Source organism: Homalodisca vitripennis, chromosome 3 (genome assembly GCF_021130785.1).
Source record: "Homalodisca vitripennis isolate AUS2020 chromosome 3, UT_GWSS_2.1, whole genome shotgun sequence".
NCBI lineage: Eukaryota > Metazoa > Arthropoda > Insecta > Hemiptera > Cicadellidae > Homalodisca > Homalodisca vitripennis.
Genome location: NC_060209.1, coordinates 84,352,946 through 84,365,512, shown reverse-complemented (window position 1 = coordinate 84,365,512; position 12,567 = coordinate 84,352,946).

The window sequence follows — 12,567 nt, the reverse complement described above, 5'->3', positions numbered from 1 at the left end:
ACTGACTCACTCACTCACTCACGTATACTAATTCTAACCTACTTCCAGATGAGTTAGAGACTTGAAATTTGGTACACAGATAGCTTTCCACGTGTAACCACCAGGAAAATCCCGAAAAGTGAGAATTTTTCATTTTCAACCCCTCAAAAAAAATTCCCAAAAAATCGCGCATTCTTCACCCCTGCAGGCATTTTTTGTAAGCCCGATAGCGGGCGAACCGTTGGAGCTAGCTCGGATCTGACGGAAAATTCATGGTCAGGAATGAAGTGAACTACAAAAAAGGTCTAATGACTTTTTGCTCTATCTTCCATGGTTAAGCGACAAAACGCTCGAACATTTGAAATTCCAGAGATTTTTTCGACAAAAATAATGTTTCAAGCCCGATAGCGGCCGAACCGTTGGTCGTAGCTCAAATCTGATTGACCCATCAAATTAGCAAAATTGCGCGATCTACAGAAAAGGTCCAGTAATCTTTTGCCCTATCTCGATTGGTTTGGCCGAAAAAACGTGATTATGTACAATTTTGTTGTAACTTTTACGCGAAACTTTTGTTTTTGGGGTCGATAGCGGCGAAACCATTGGTCGGAGGTCAAAATAAGACTAACGTTTTATTTAGGAAATAAGATGACCTACAAAAAAGGTCCAGTGACTTTTTACTATATTTCCCTTAGTTTGACCGCAAAACGCGATTCTAATATATATACAACCGCATGTGTAACTGACTGACTGACTGACTCACTCACTCACTCACGTATACTAATTCTAACCTACTTCCAGATGAGTTAGAGACTTGAAATTTGGTACACAGATAGCTTTCCACGTGTAACCACCAGGAAAATCCCGAAAAGTGAGAATTTTTCATTTTCAACCCCTCAAAAAAAATTCCCAAAAAATCGCGCATTCTTCACCCCTGCAGGCATTTTTTGTAAGCCCGATAGCGGGCGAACCGTTGGAGCTAGCTCGGATCTGACGGAAAATTCATGGTCAGGAATGAAGTGAACTACAAAAAAGGTCTAATGACTTTTTGCTCTATCTTCCATGGTTAAGCGACAAAACGCTCGAACATTTGAAATTCCAGAGATTTTTTCGACAAAAATAATGTTTCAAGCCCGATAGCGGCCGAACCGTTGGTCGTAGCTCAAATCTGATTGACCCATCAAATTAGCAAATTGCGCGATCTACAGAAAAGGTCCAGTAATCTTTTGCCCTATCTCGATTGGTTTGGCCGAAAAACGTGATTATGTACAATTTTGTTGTAACTTTTACGCGAAACTTTTGTTTTTGGGGTCGATAGCGGCGAAACCATTGGTCGGAGGTCAAAATAAGACTAACGTTTTATTTAGGAAATAAGATGACCTACAAAAAAGGTCCAGTGACTTTTTACTATATTTCCCTTAGTTTGACCGCAAAACGCGATTCTAATATATATACAACCGCATGTGTAACTGACTGACTGACTCACTCACTCACTCACGTATACTAATTCTAACGATGAGTTAGAGACTTGAAATTTGGTACACAGATAGCTTTCCACGTGTAACCACCAGGAAAATCCCGAAAGTGAGAATTTTTCATTTTCAACCCCTCAAAAAAATTCCCAAAAAAATCGCGCATTCTTCACCCCTGCAGGCATTTTTTTGTAAAGCCCGATAGCGGGCGAACCGTTGGAGCTAGCTCGGATCTGACGGAAAATTCATGGTCAGGAATGAAGTGAACTACAAAAAAGGTCTAATGACTTTTTGCTCTATCTTCCATGGTTAAGCGACAAAACGCTCGAACATTTGAAATTCCAGAGATCGACAAAAATAATGTTTCAATTTGGTCGTAGCTCAAATCTGATTGACCCATCAAATTAGCAAATTGCGCGATCTACAGAATCCAGTAATCTTTTGCCCTATCTCGATTGGTTTGGCCGAAAAACGTGATTATGTACAATTTTGTTGTAACTTTTACGCGAAACTTTTGTTTTTGGGGTCGATAGCGGCGAAACCATTGGTCGGAGGTCAAAATAAGACTAACGTTTTATTTAGGAAATAAGATGACCTACAAAAAAGGTCCAGTGACTTTTTACTATATTTCCCTTAGTTTGACCGCAAAACGCGATTAAGTGAAAATATTGGACATTTTCGCCTAAAAATTTACATTCCGGGCTTGATAGCGCTAAACGGTTGGTCGTAACTCAAAACAAATTTTAAACGGGATTTAGGAAATCACGTGACCTACAGAAAAGGTTCAGTCACTTCGGGAGTTGGCTGAGCGTTAGCTAAGCGTAATAGTAGATAGGGACAGAGGAAAATTTACATTATGTTCACAGACACAATACCCTCTAAAAAAGGCCCAAGTGTGTCATTAACCCCCGGTAATATTAACCCCCCCCCCGGGGATTTCCTGGTATGACCTGATAACCTCCTGTACATTCAACCCCCTGATGTGTTAACCCCCCTGGTAACATTAAACCCCCCCAGGGAATTTCCTGCCATGACCTCATGTCCGAATTTTACCAGTCACCAAATCTCTTAACCCCCCCCCTGGGAAGATCCTGGTATGACCAGATAACCCCCTGGAGACTTATCCCCCGGTAACTTTAACCCCCCCTGGGAATTTGTTCATATGACCAGACAATATCCTGACGAAATTAAACCCCCTCTTGTTCTTAACCTCCTTAACATTAATCACCCACCCAGGGAATTTCTCGCCTTGACTAGATAGTCTCCTGGTGATATTAAACCCCCTGTTCGACTTAAAATACTGCCTTGAGGTCGGTTTTTTATTATGTTTATACTAAACAATTCAAGATAGCTGACCCGTGCAGACTTTTCTCCCGAGCTCATTTCTGGCTAAACCATAGGTCGTAGATCAGATCTGAGGGCACAATCGAAAGACAAAATTAAATTTCCGACAAGAAAGGTCCAGTCACTTTTTGTCATATCTCTAACGGTTATCTAATATATATACAACCGCATGTGTAACTGACTGACTGACTGACTCACTCACTCACTCACGTATACTAATTCTAACCTACTTCCAGATGAGTTAGAGACTTGAAATTTGGTACACAGATAGCTTTCCACGTGTAACCACCAGGAAAATCCCGAAAAGTGAGAATTTTTCATTTTCAACCCCTCAAAAAAATTCCCAAAAAATCGCGCATTCTTCACCCCTGCAGGCATTTTTTGTAAGCCCGATAGCGGGCGAACCGTTGGAGCTAGCTCGGATCTGACGGAAAATTCATAGTCAGGAATGAAGTGAACTACAAAAAAGGTCTAATGACTTTTTGCTCTATCTTCCATGGTTAAGCGACAAAACGCTCGAACATTTGAAATTCCAGAGATTTTTTTCGACAAAAATAATGTTTCAAGCCCGATAGCGGCCGAACCGTTGGTCGTAGCTCAAATCTGATTGACCCATCAAATTAGCAAATTGCGCGATCTACAGAAAAGGTCCAGTAATCTTTTGCCCTATCTCGATTGGTTTGGCCGAAAAACGTGATTATGTACAATTTTGTTGTAACTTTTACGCGAAACTTTTGTTTTTGGGGGTCGATAGCGGCGAAACCATTGGTCGGAGGTCAAAATAAGACTAACGTTTTATTTAGGAAATAAGATGACCTACAAAAAAGGTCCAGTGACTTTTTACTATATTTCCCTTAGTTTGACCGCAAAACGCGATTAAGTGAAAATATTGGACATTTTCGCCTAAAAAATTTACATTCCGGGCTTGATAGCGGCTAAACGGTTGGTCGTAACTCAAAACAAATTTTAAACGGGATTTAGGAAATCACGTGACCTACAGAAAAGGTTCAGTCACTTCGGGAGTTGGCTGAGCGTTAGCTAAGCGTAATAGTAGATAGGGACAGAGGAAAATTTATTATGTTCACAGACACAATACCCTCTAAAAAAGGCCCAAGTGTGTCATTAACCCCCGGTAATATTAACCCCCCCCCGGGATTTCCTGGTATGACCTGATAACCTCCTGTACATTCAACCCCCTGATGTGTTAACCCCCCTGGTAACATTAAACCCCCCCAGGGAATTTCCTGCCATGACCTCATGTCCGAATTTTACCAGTCACCAAATCTCTTAACCCCCCCCCTGGGAAGATCCTGGTATGACCAGATAACCCCCTGGAGACTTATCCCCCGGTAACTTTAACCCCCCCTGGGAATTTGTTCATATGACCAGACAATATCCTGACGAAATTAAACCCCCTCTTGTTCTTAACCTCCTTAACATTAATCACCCACCCAGGGAATTTCTCGCCTTGACTAGATAGTCTCCTGGTGATATTAAACCCCCTGTTCGACTTAAAATACTGCCTTGAGGTCGGTTTTTATTATGTTTATACTAAACAATTCAAGATAGCTGACCCGTGCAGACTTTTCTCCCGAGCTCATTTCTGGCTAAACCATAGGTCGTAGATCAGATCTGAGGGCACAATCGAAAGACAAAATTAAATTTCCGACAAGAAAGGTCCAGTCACTTTTTGTCATATCTCTAACGGTTATCTAATATATATACAACCGCATGTGTAACTGACTGACTGACTGACTCACTCACTCACTCACGTATACTAATTCTAACCTACTTCCAGATGAGTTAGAGACTTGAAATTTGGTACACAGATAGCTTTCCACGTGTAACCACCAGGAAAATCCCGAAAAGTGAGAATTTTTCATTTTCAACCCCTCAAAAAAATTCCAAAAAATCGCGCATTCTTCACCCCTGCAGGCATTTTTTGTAAGCCCGATAGCGGGCGAACCGTTGGAGCTAGCTCGGATCTGACGGAAAATTCATGGTCAGGAATGAAGTGAACTACAAAAAAGGTCTAATGACTTTTTGCTCTATCTTCCATGGTTAAGCGACAAAACGCTCGAACATTTGAAATTCCAGAGATTTTTTCGACAAAAATAATGTTTCAAGCCCGATAGCGGCCGAACCGTTGGTCGTAGCTCAAATCTGATTGACCCATCAAATTAGCAAATTGCGCGATCTACAGAAAAGGTCCAGTAATCTTTTGCCCTATCTCGATTGGTTTGGCCGAAAAACGTGATTATGTACAATTTTGTTGTAACTTTTACGCGAAACTTTTGTTTTTGGGGTCGATAGCGGCGAAACCATTGGTCGGAGGTCAAAATAAGACTAACGTTTTATTTAGGAAATAAGATGACCTACAAAAAAGGTCCAGTGACTTTTTACTATATTTCCCTTAGTTTGACCGCAAAACGCGATTAAGTGAAAATATTGGACATTTTCGCCTAAAAATTTACATTCCGGGCTTGATAGCGGCTAAACGGTTGGTCGTAACTCAAAACAAATTTTTAAACGGGATTTAGGAAATCACGTGATCTACAGAAAAGGTTCAGTCACTTCGGGAGTTGGCTGAGCGTTAGCTAAGCGTCAATAGTAGATAGGGACAGAGGAAAATTTATTATGTTCACAGACACAATACCCTCTAAAAAAGGCCCAAGTGTGTCATTAACCCCCGGTAATATTAACCCCCCCCCGGGGATTTCCTGGTATGACCTGATAACCTCCTGTACATTCAACCCCCTGATGTGTTAACCCCCCTGGTAACATTAAACCCCCCCAGGGAATTTCCTGCCATGACCTCATGTCCGAATTTTACCAGTCACCAAATCTCTTAACCCCCCCCCTGGGAAGATCCTGGTATGACCAGATAACCCCCTGGAGACTTATCCCCCGGTAACTTTAACCCCCCCTGGGAATTTGTTCATATGACCAGACAATATCCTGACGAAATTAAACCCCCTCTTGTTCTTAACCTCCTTAACATTAATCACCCACCCAGGGAATTTCTCGCCTTGACTAGATAGTCTCCTGGTGATATTAAACCCCCTGTTCGACTTAAAATACTGCCTTGAGGTCGGTTTTTTATTATGTTTATACTAAACAATTCAAGATAGCTGACCCGTGCAGACTTTTCTCCCGAGCTCATTTCTGGCTAAACCATAGGTCGTAGATCAGATCTGAGGGCACAATCGAAAGACAAAATTAAATTTCCGACAAGAAAGGTCCAGTCACTTTTTGTCATATCTCTAACGGTTATCTAATATATATACAACCGCATGTGTAACTGACTGACTGACTGACTCACTCACTCACTCACGTATACTAATTCTAACCTACTTCCAGATGAGTTAGAGACTTGAAATTTGGTACACAGATAGCTTTCCACGTGTAACCACCAGGAAAATCCCGAAAAGTGAGAATTTTTCATTTTCAACCCCTCAAAAAAATTCCCAAAAAATCGCGCATTCTTCACCCCTGCAGGCATTTTTTGTAAGCCCGATAGCGGGCGAACCGTTGGAGCTAGCTCGGATCTGACGGAAAATTCATGGTCAGGAATGAAGTGAACTACAAAAAAGGTCTAATGACTTTTTGCTCTATCTTCCATGGTTAAGCGACAAAACGCTCGAACATTTGAAATTCCAGAGATTTTTTCGATAAAAATAATGTTTCAAGCCCGATAGCGGCCGAACCGTTGGTCGTAGCTCAAATCTGATTGACCCATCAAATTAGCAAATTGCGCGATCTACAGAAAAGGTCTAGTAATCTTTTGCCCTATCTCGATTGGTTTGGCCGAAAAAAAAACGTGATTATGTACAATTTTGTTGTAACTTTTACGCGAAACTTTTGTTTTTGGGGTCGATAGCGGCGAAACCATTGGTCGGAGGTCAAAATAAGACTAACGTTTTATTTAGGAAATAAGATGACCTACAAAAAAGGTCCAGTGACTTTTTACTATATTTCCCTTAGTTTGACCGCAAAACGCGATTAAGTGAAAATATTGGACATTTTCGCCTAAAAATTTACATTCCGGGCTTGATAGCGGCTAAACGGTTGGTCGTAACTCAAAACAAATTTTAAACGGGATTTAGGAAATCACGTGATCTACAGAAAAGGTTCAGTGACTTCGGGAGTTGGCTGAGCGTTAGCTAAGCGTCAATAGTAGATAGGGACAGAGGAAAATTTATTATGTTCACAGACACAATACCCTCTAAAAAAGGCCCAAGTGTGTCATTAACCCCCGGTAATATTAACCCCCCCGGGATTTCCTGGTATGACCTGATAACCTCCTGTACATTCAACCCCCTGATGTGTTAACCCCCCTGGTAACATTAAACCCCCCCAGGGAATTTCCTGCATGACCTCATGTCCGAATTTTACCAGTCACCAAATCTCTTAACCCCCCCCCTGGGAAGATCCTGGTATGACCAGATAACCCCCTGGAGACTTATCCCCCGGTAACTTTAACCCCCCCTGGGAATTTGTTCATATGACCAGACAATATCCTGACGAAATTAAACCCCCTCTTGTTCTTAACCTCCTTAACATTAATCACCCACCCAGGGAATTTCTCGCCTTGACTAGATAGTCTCCTGGTGATATTAAACCCCCTGTTCGACTTAAAATACTGCCTTGAGGTCGGTTTTTATTATGTTTATACTAAACAATTCAAGATAGCTGACCCGTGCAGACTTTTCTCCCGAGCTCATTTCTGGCTAAACCATAGGTCGTAGATCAGATCTGAGGGCACAATCGAAAGACAAAATTAAATTTCCGACAAGAAAGGTCCAGTCACTTTTTGTCATATCTCTAACGGTTATCTAATATACTATACAGCCGCATGTGAAACCACTCACTCACTGATAATGTATACAAATTCTAACATAGTTCTAGAAGTGCTAGAAACTTGAAATTTGGCACGCAGGTACCTTTTGCCGTATAACCAACAGGAAAATTCTGAAAACCGGGATTTTTAAATTTTAAACACCTAAAAAAAATTCGCAAAAAAAGCGCATTTTTTACCCTTGCAGGCCTTTTTTGTAAGCCCGATAGCGGGCGAACCGATGGAGCTAGCTCAGATCTGACGAAAAATCGTTAGTCAGGAATGAAGTGAACTACAAAAAAGGTCTAGTGACTTTTTGTCCTATCTCGTGTGGTTAAGCGACAAACTGCTCGAATATTTAACATTCCAGAGATTTTTTCGCTAAAAATAATGTTTCGAACCCGATAGCGGCCGAACGGTAGGTCGTAGCTCAAATCTGATTGACCCATCAAATTAGAAAATTACGTGATCTACAAAAAAGGTCCAGTAACTTTTTGCTCTATCTCCATCGGTTAAGCGACAAAACGCCCTCAAAGTGAAATATTGAATTCACAGTGTGTAGTAGATAGAGCCTGGCGAGCTCTGTACGGTACGTAACAACGTACCTTACGCCGTGTCAAACACCGTTTCAATAATTATATTGTATCTGGTTATTCTTTTCTGACTTTTAAAGCGTTATAGGTGTTGAGCGATTCATAATAACCCAAATATATTCTCAGCACTTCTTATTAAATAAAGTGATCTGCAAAAGTCTGGTAGTAGATAGGGACTGAGTAAATTTCATACCGTGTATGTTCACAACTTGAATCCATTCTTTACTATGCAGACTTTTTGTAAATAAGTTATACTGGCCGAACTAGTGGTTATAATTGCTAATGTAATATCTGAGGGCAGAACGTTCAAAGTAAATTATATTTACTTACAAAAATCGACGTCACTTTTTATCCAATCTCCATCGGCAAAGCGACAAAACGCCCTCATAGTGGAGTTTTTGGTTTACAGTGTGTAGTAGATAGAGCCTGGCGAGGTCTGTACGGCACGTAACAACGTACCTTATGCCATATCTAACACTGTTGCAATAATTATATTTTGTTTGCTTTGTTTTTGCTAACTCTTTGGAGAAATCTTCCTTTGTCTTCAAGAAAGCTAAGAATAGATATACAAACTTTTATACCCTTGTTTGTACAACTGTTACATTTTTTACAACCACTATACTGATTACTGTAGATACAATGTCTTTTCGTTGTGTTGCTAAGGGCTCTTTCCATCAAGGGAATGAGCAGATATTTCCGACGAGCAAAAACTCTCAGTGCACTGCGATTTCTGCTTGTGCCCTTGCCTGGAAAACTCTTAGATTGGAATTTTCTACTGCGGCCATCGATACGATTCTAATCACTGGTGATCTTATTTATAGAACATTGCGGGATGAGAATCGTATGGGTGGAAGCCGGTATTTGTGTGCAGATGAACTTCCTACCGATTTTCTCATCAATGAAAAGTCCGTTGCTGTTGTAGAAAATTCATCTGTTCATGATGCCCTGTATCCCCTTTCTCGAGCAGATATGGACGACTGCGTTATGTCTTTGTCCAATTTTTTGCAGTGTTTGATGGCCGAGGATTTTGAAAACATTGGGTTTCTCTTCACTGGACAAACAGTTACAGTTGCTTTTTGGCGCTCCCAGGAACAGCTGTACTTGTTTGATCCTCATCCAGTGAACGAGGACAGAATGTACGATTTGGCTGATGACAACAATAACCTGGCCCGACTCTTCCAGTGTGAAAACTATTCAGCTCTGGCCTCGTTATTGTTGTCAAATGCTGCTCTGGACGGGTCAGTGAGACAGTTTACTGTCACCAGATTAAGATTTTGTATACCGACCATTAGTGATAGTGAACCAGTCCAAACCCAATTTAATTCAGAAACATTTGGAGATATACTACAAGCATGTACTATGGCGTCTACTGACCACAAAGTAAATAATTTTGAACATCTTAAACTAGAAGAGGGCCATACAGTAATTTTATCTCCTGTAGAACGTGTAATAAAACATAAACCTGTCGGTAGACCTAAGAAAGTACGTCGTGGACGCCCCAAACTACTCAAAACTACGAGAGACGAGCAAGTGAGAGAGGCGAAGAGAAAATACGTTGAGCAGAATCCCAAAATAAGTGTTGACGCATGCCATAGGTATCATGAACAGCACCCCGAAGCCCACAAGGAGGCTGTCCGTCGTTACAGCCAACAGAATCCTGAGGTCAACAGAAGTGCTGTACGCCGTTATAGTGAACAGCACCCTGAGATCAACAGAGATGCTGTCCGCCGTTACAGTCAACAGCATCCCAATGTCAACAGGGAAGCTGTTCAGCGCTACTACAAACAAAACGTGGAAACATGTCGGGAAAGAGTTCAGGGGTTCCGTTTGTTAAATCCTAAGCTAGCTGAACTTCGTCACTTGCCAAATTCTCTTGCTCGCCTCATCGTTGCCCACGGACCAATGGCTCATTGGTATGGTCTATTACTTTTTAATATAAACGCCTACAAACTAAAAAAAACCTGCCTTTGGAATGATGACGTATTTATCTGCTCTCATTGCCAAGCACCTCTGTTTGAGGAAGAAGAGGAGAGAAGAAAATGGTGTTGTGGCGAGGGAGCGTACAATGTGACCAAATTACCACCTCTCAATGCACCATTCTATTCTAATCGGCGCTTCCTCGACAGAGCGCGGGCCTACAACGACCTCTTTGCACTCTGTGCCCTCGAAATATCTGGTGGATACCGGCATCCTAGTGGCCTCTCGTTTTTCAAAATCGAAGGGAGGATGTACCATCAGGTGTACAGCTTGGACGCCCCGGGCCAAAGGTTTGTTACTAAGGGCGGTGACGTCCAATTTGTAAATCGGTGCCGCTTGTATATAGACGATGGAGAAGAACGCAGGAACATAGCCATGAGTAGATCACTTGATGCTGACATAACTGACGCCATTACCAATCACTTGTATTCATTAAATCCACATATTCGTGAATTCTGGCGATTGAGTAATGAACCCTCGATCAATGCACACCTGGAATTCCAGTTGACAAGTCGAGCTACTCATGGCCCTGCTCTTGGTGACAGACAAAGAGGTATTGAAGTGCACGCCGTGCTAAGTTGTGATGACGCAATCACTGAGCCTCGTCGGCTTACCGTCTGGAAAGTGGGGGCTGGAAGACCTTCTACCATCGATCTCTTTAGTCCTCTAATGGAGCCCTTCCAGTACCCACTGCTTTATCCGCAAGGCACTTTGGGTTGGCACATCGGCATGCTGGATAATAAAGGGAAAAAACTTTCTCAATATAACTATTCACGTTGTCTCTTGCTCTCCAATCCTCGTTTTTCGTATCTTGGTCGTCTTTCTCAAGCTTGGCAGGTCGAGATGTTTGCGAGGTTTGAAGAGGAGAGACTACGTTTTATAAGATTTTCACAGACTAAGTCCTCAGCCCAAAATGCCATGCGGATAGGACAACTGAACGAGCTTCTTAACGCTCAACGCAGTGGTCCGGCAGGAAGGCAGGTTAGAGATGACATCGCTCGGGATGAAACAGTCCAAGGCGAGGGTGGGGCACAGCCTGGAAAGATTTACCTCCCAAGTACGTTTACTGGTGGGCCCAGGTACATGAAGATACACTACGAAAACGCGATGGCTCTCGTATCACGTCTGGGTTCACCAACGTACTTTCTTACGTTTACGTATAGCGCTACTTGGGAAGAGAACAAGAGAGCGTGTCCCCACGGCAGTGGACGCAGTGACCCTAGCACGGCCTGCAGAGTGTTCCAGATTAAACTTCTAGAGCTTCTCCGAGATCTGCGGAGCGGAGCGATGTTCGGCTGCACGAGCTATATCGTCTACGTCATCGAAATGCAAATGAGGGGCCTTCCTCACGCCCACATTGTGTTTAAGATTGACGGAGACGGTCCAGTACAAGCAGACGAAATCGACTCTGTAATCCGCGCAGACATCCCCTCGGAAGAAGAAGCCGGTGGAAGACTCAGGAAGTTGGTGTTGCAGCACATGATCCACGGTCCTTGTGGCACTGATCATCGCACCGACTTCCTGTGCTGGGACGCTGTAAAGGGTCACTGTACAAAGTTTTATCCCAAGCCTTCGTGCCAGACCACTCACGTAGACGAAAGAGGTTTTGTGCAGTACAGACGAGACTATGGTAATACTGATCAAATTACGTCACGCAACAGGTCTGTTGCTGTTCACGATGGATGGGTCGTTCCTTATAACGCCACACTATTGCTGAAGTACGAAGCCCATATTAACTTGGAACTTGCGTCTACTCGTCGTGTCATAAAATACTTATTTAAATACCTGATGAAGGGTGGATCCCTTCAAAACGTCACAGTTACACCTTTGTGGCAACAAGATGACGAGGTAGAAAACTATGTGACTAAGAGAATGGTTGGTGCAAGCGACGCTTGCTGGCGTCTCTTGGACTTTTCAATCTCCAAGTCAGAACCGTCGGTCGAGTGTCTACCTGTTCATCTTGAGGGAAAGCAGCATGTGTATTTTCGTCCCGGTGATCTGACAGACGCAATTAGTAGATCAAGTTCCAAGTTATTACTGTACTTTAACAGGCCTGTTGACAACATCTTCGACAATATGACATATCAAGCTTTTTTTGAAAAATTCATTTTACACGTGAAACGACCTAACACGGAAGAATTATACACACATACAGATGGAAAACACTTCATCACTGCTCGCCAGCGTGGAGAGAAGGTATGCAGACTTTTTTGGGTCTCGCCCAATCGTGGTGAGCTGTACTACCTGCGGATGCTCCTGATGTCCACGCCTTGCCGCGGCTACTCTGACCTCCTGTCACGAGGTGGTCCTGGATGCCGCACGTTTCAGGAGGTCTGTCGTCATCTCGGCTTGGTGGAGGATGAAGATG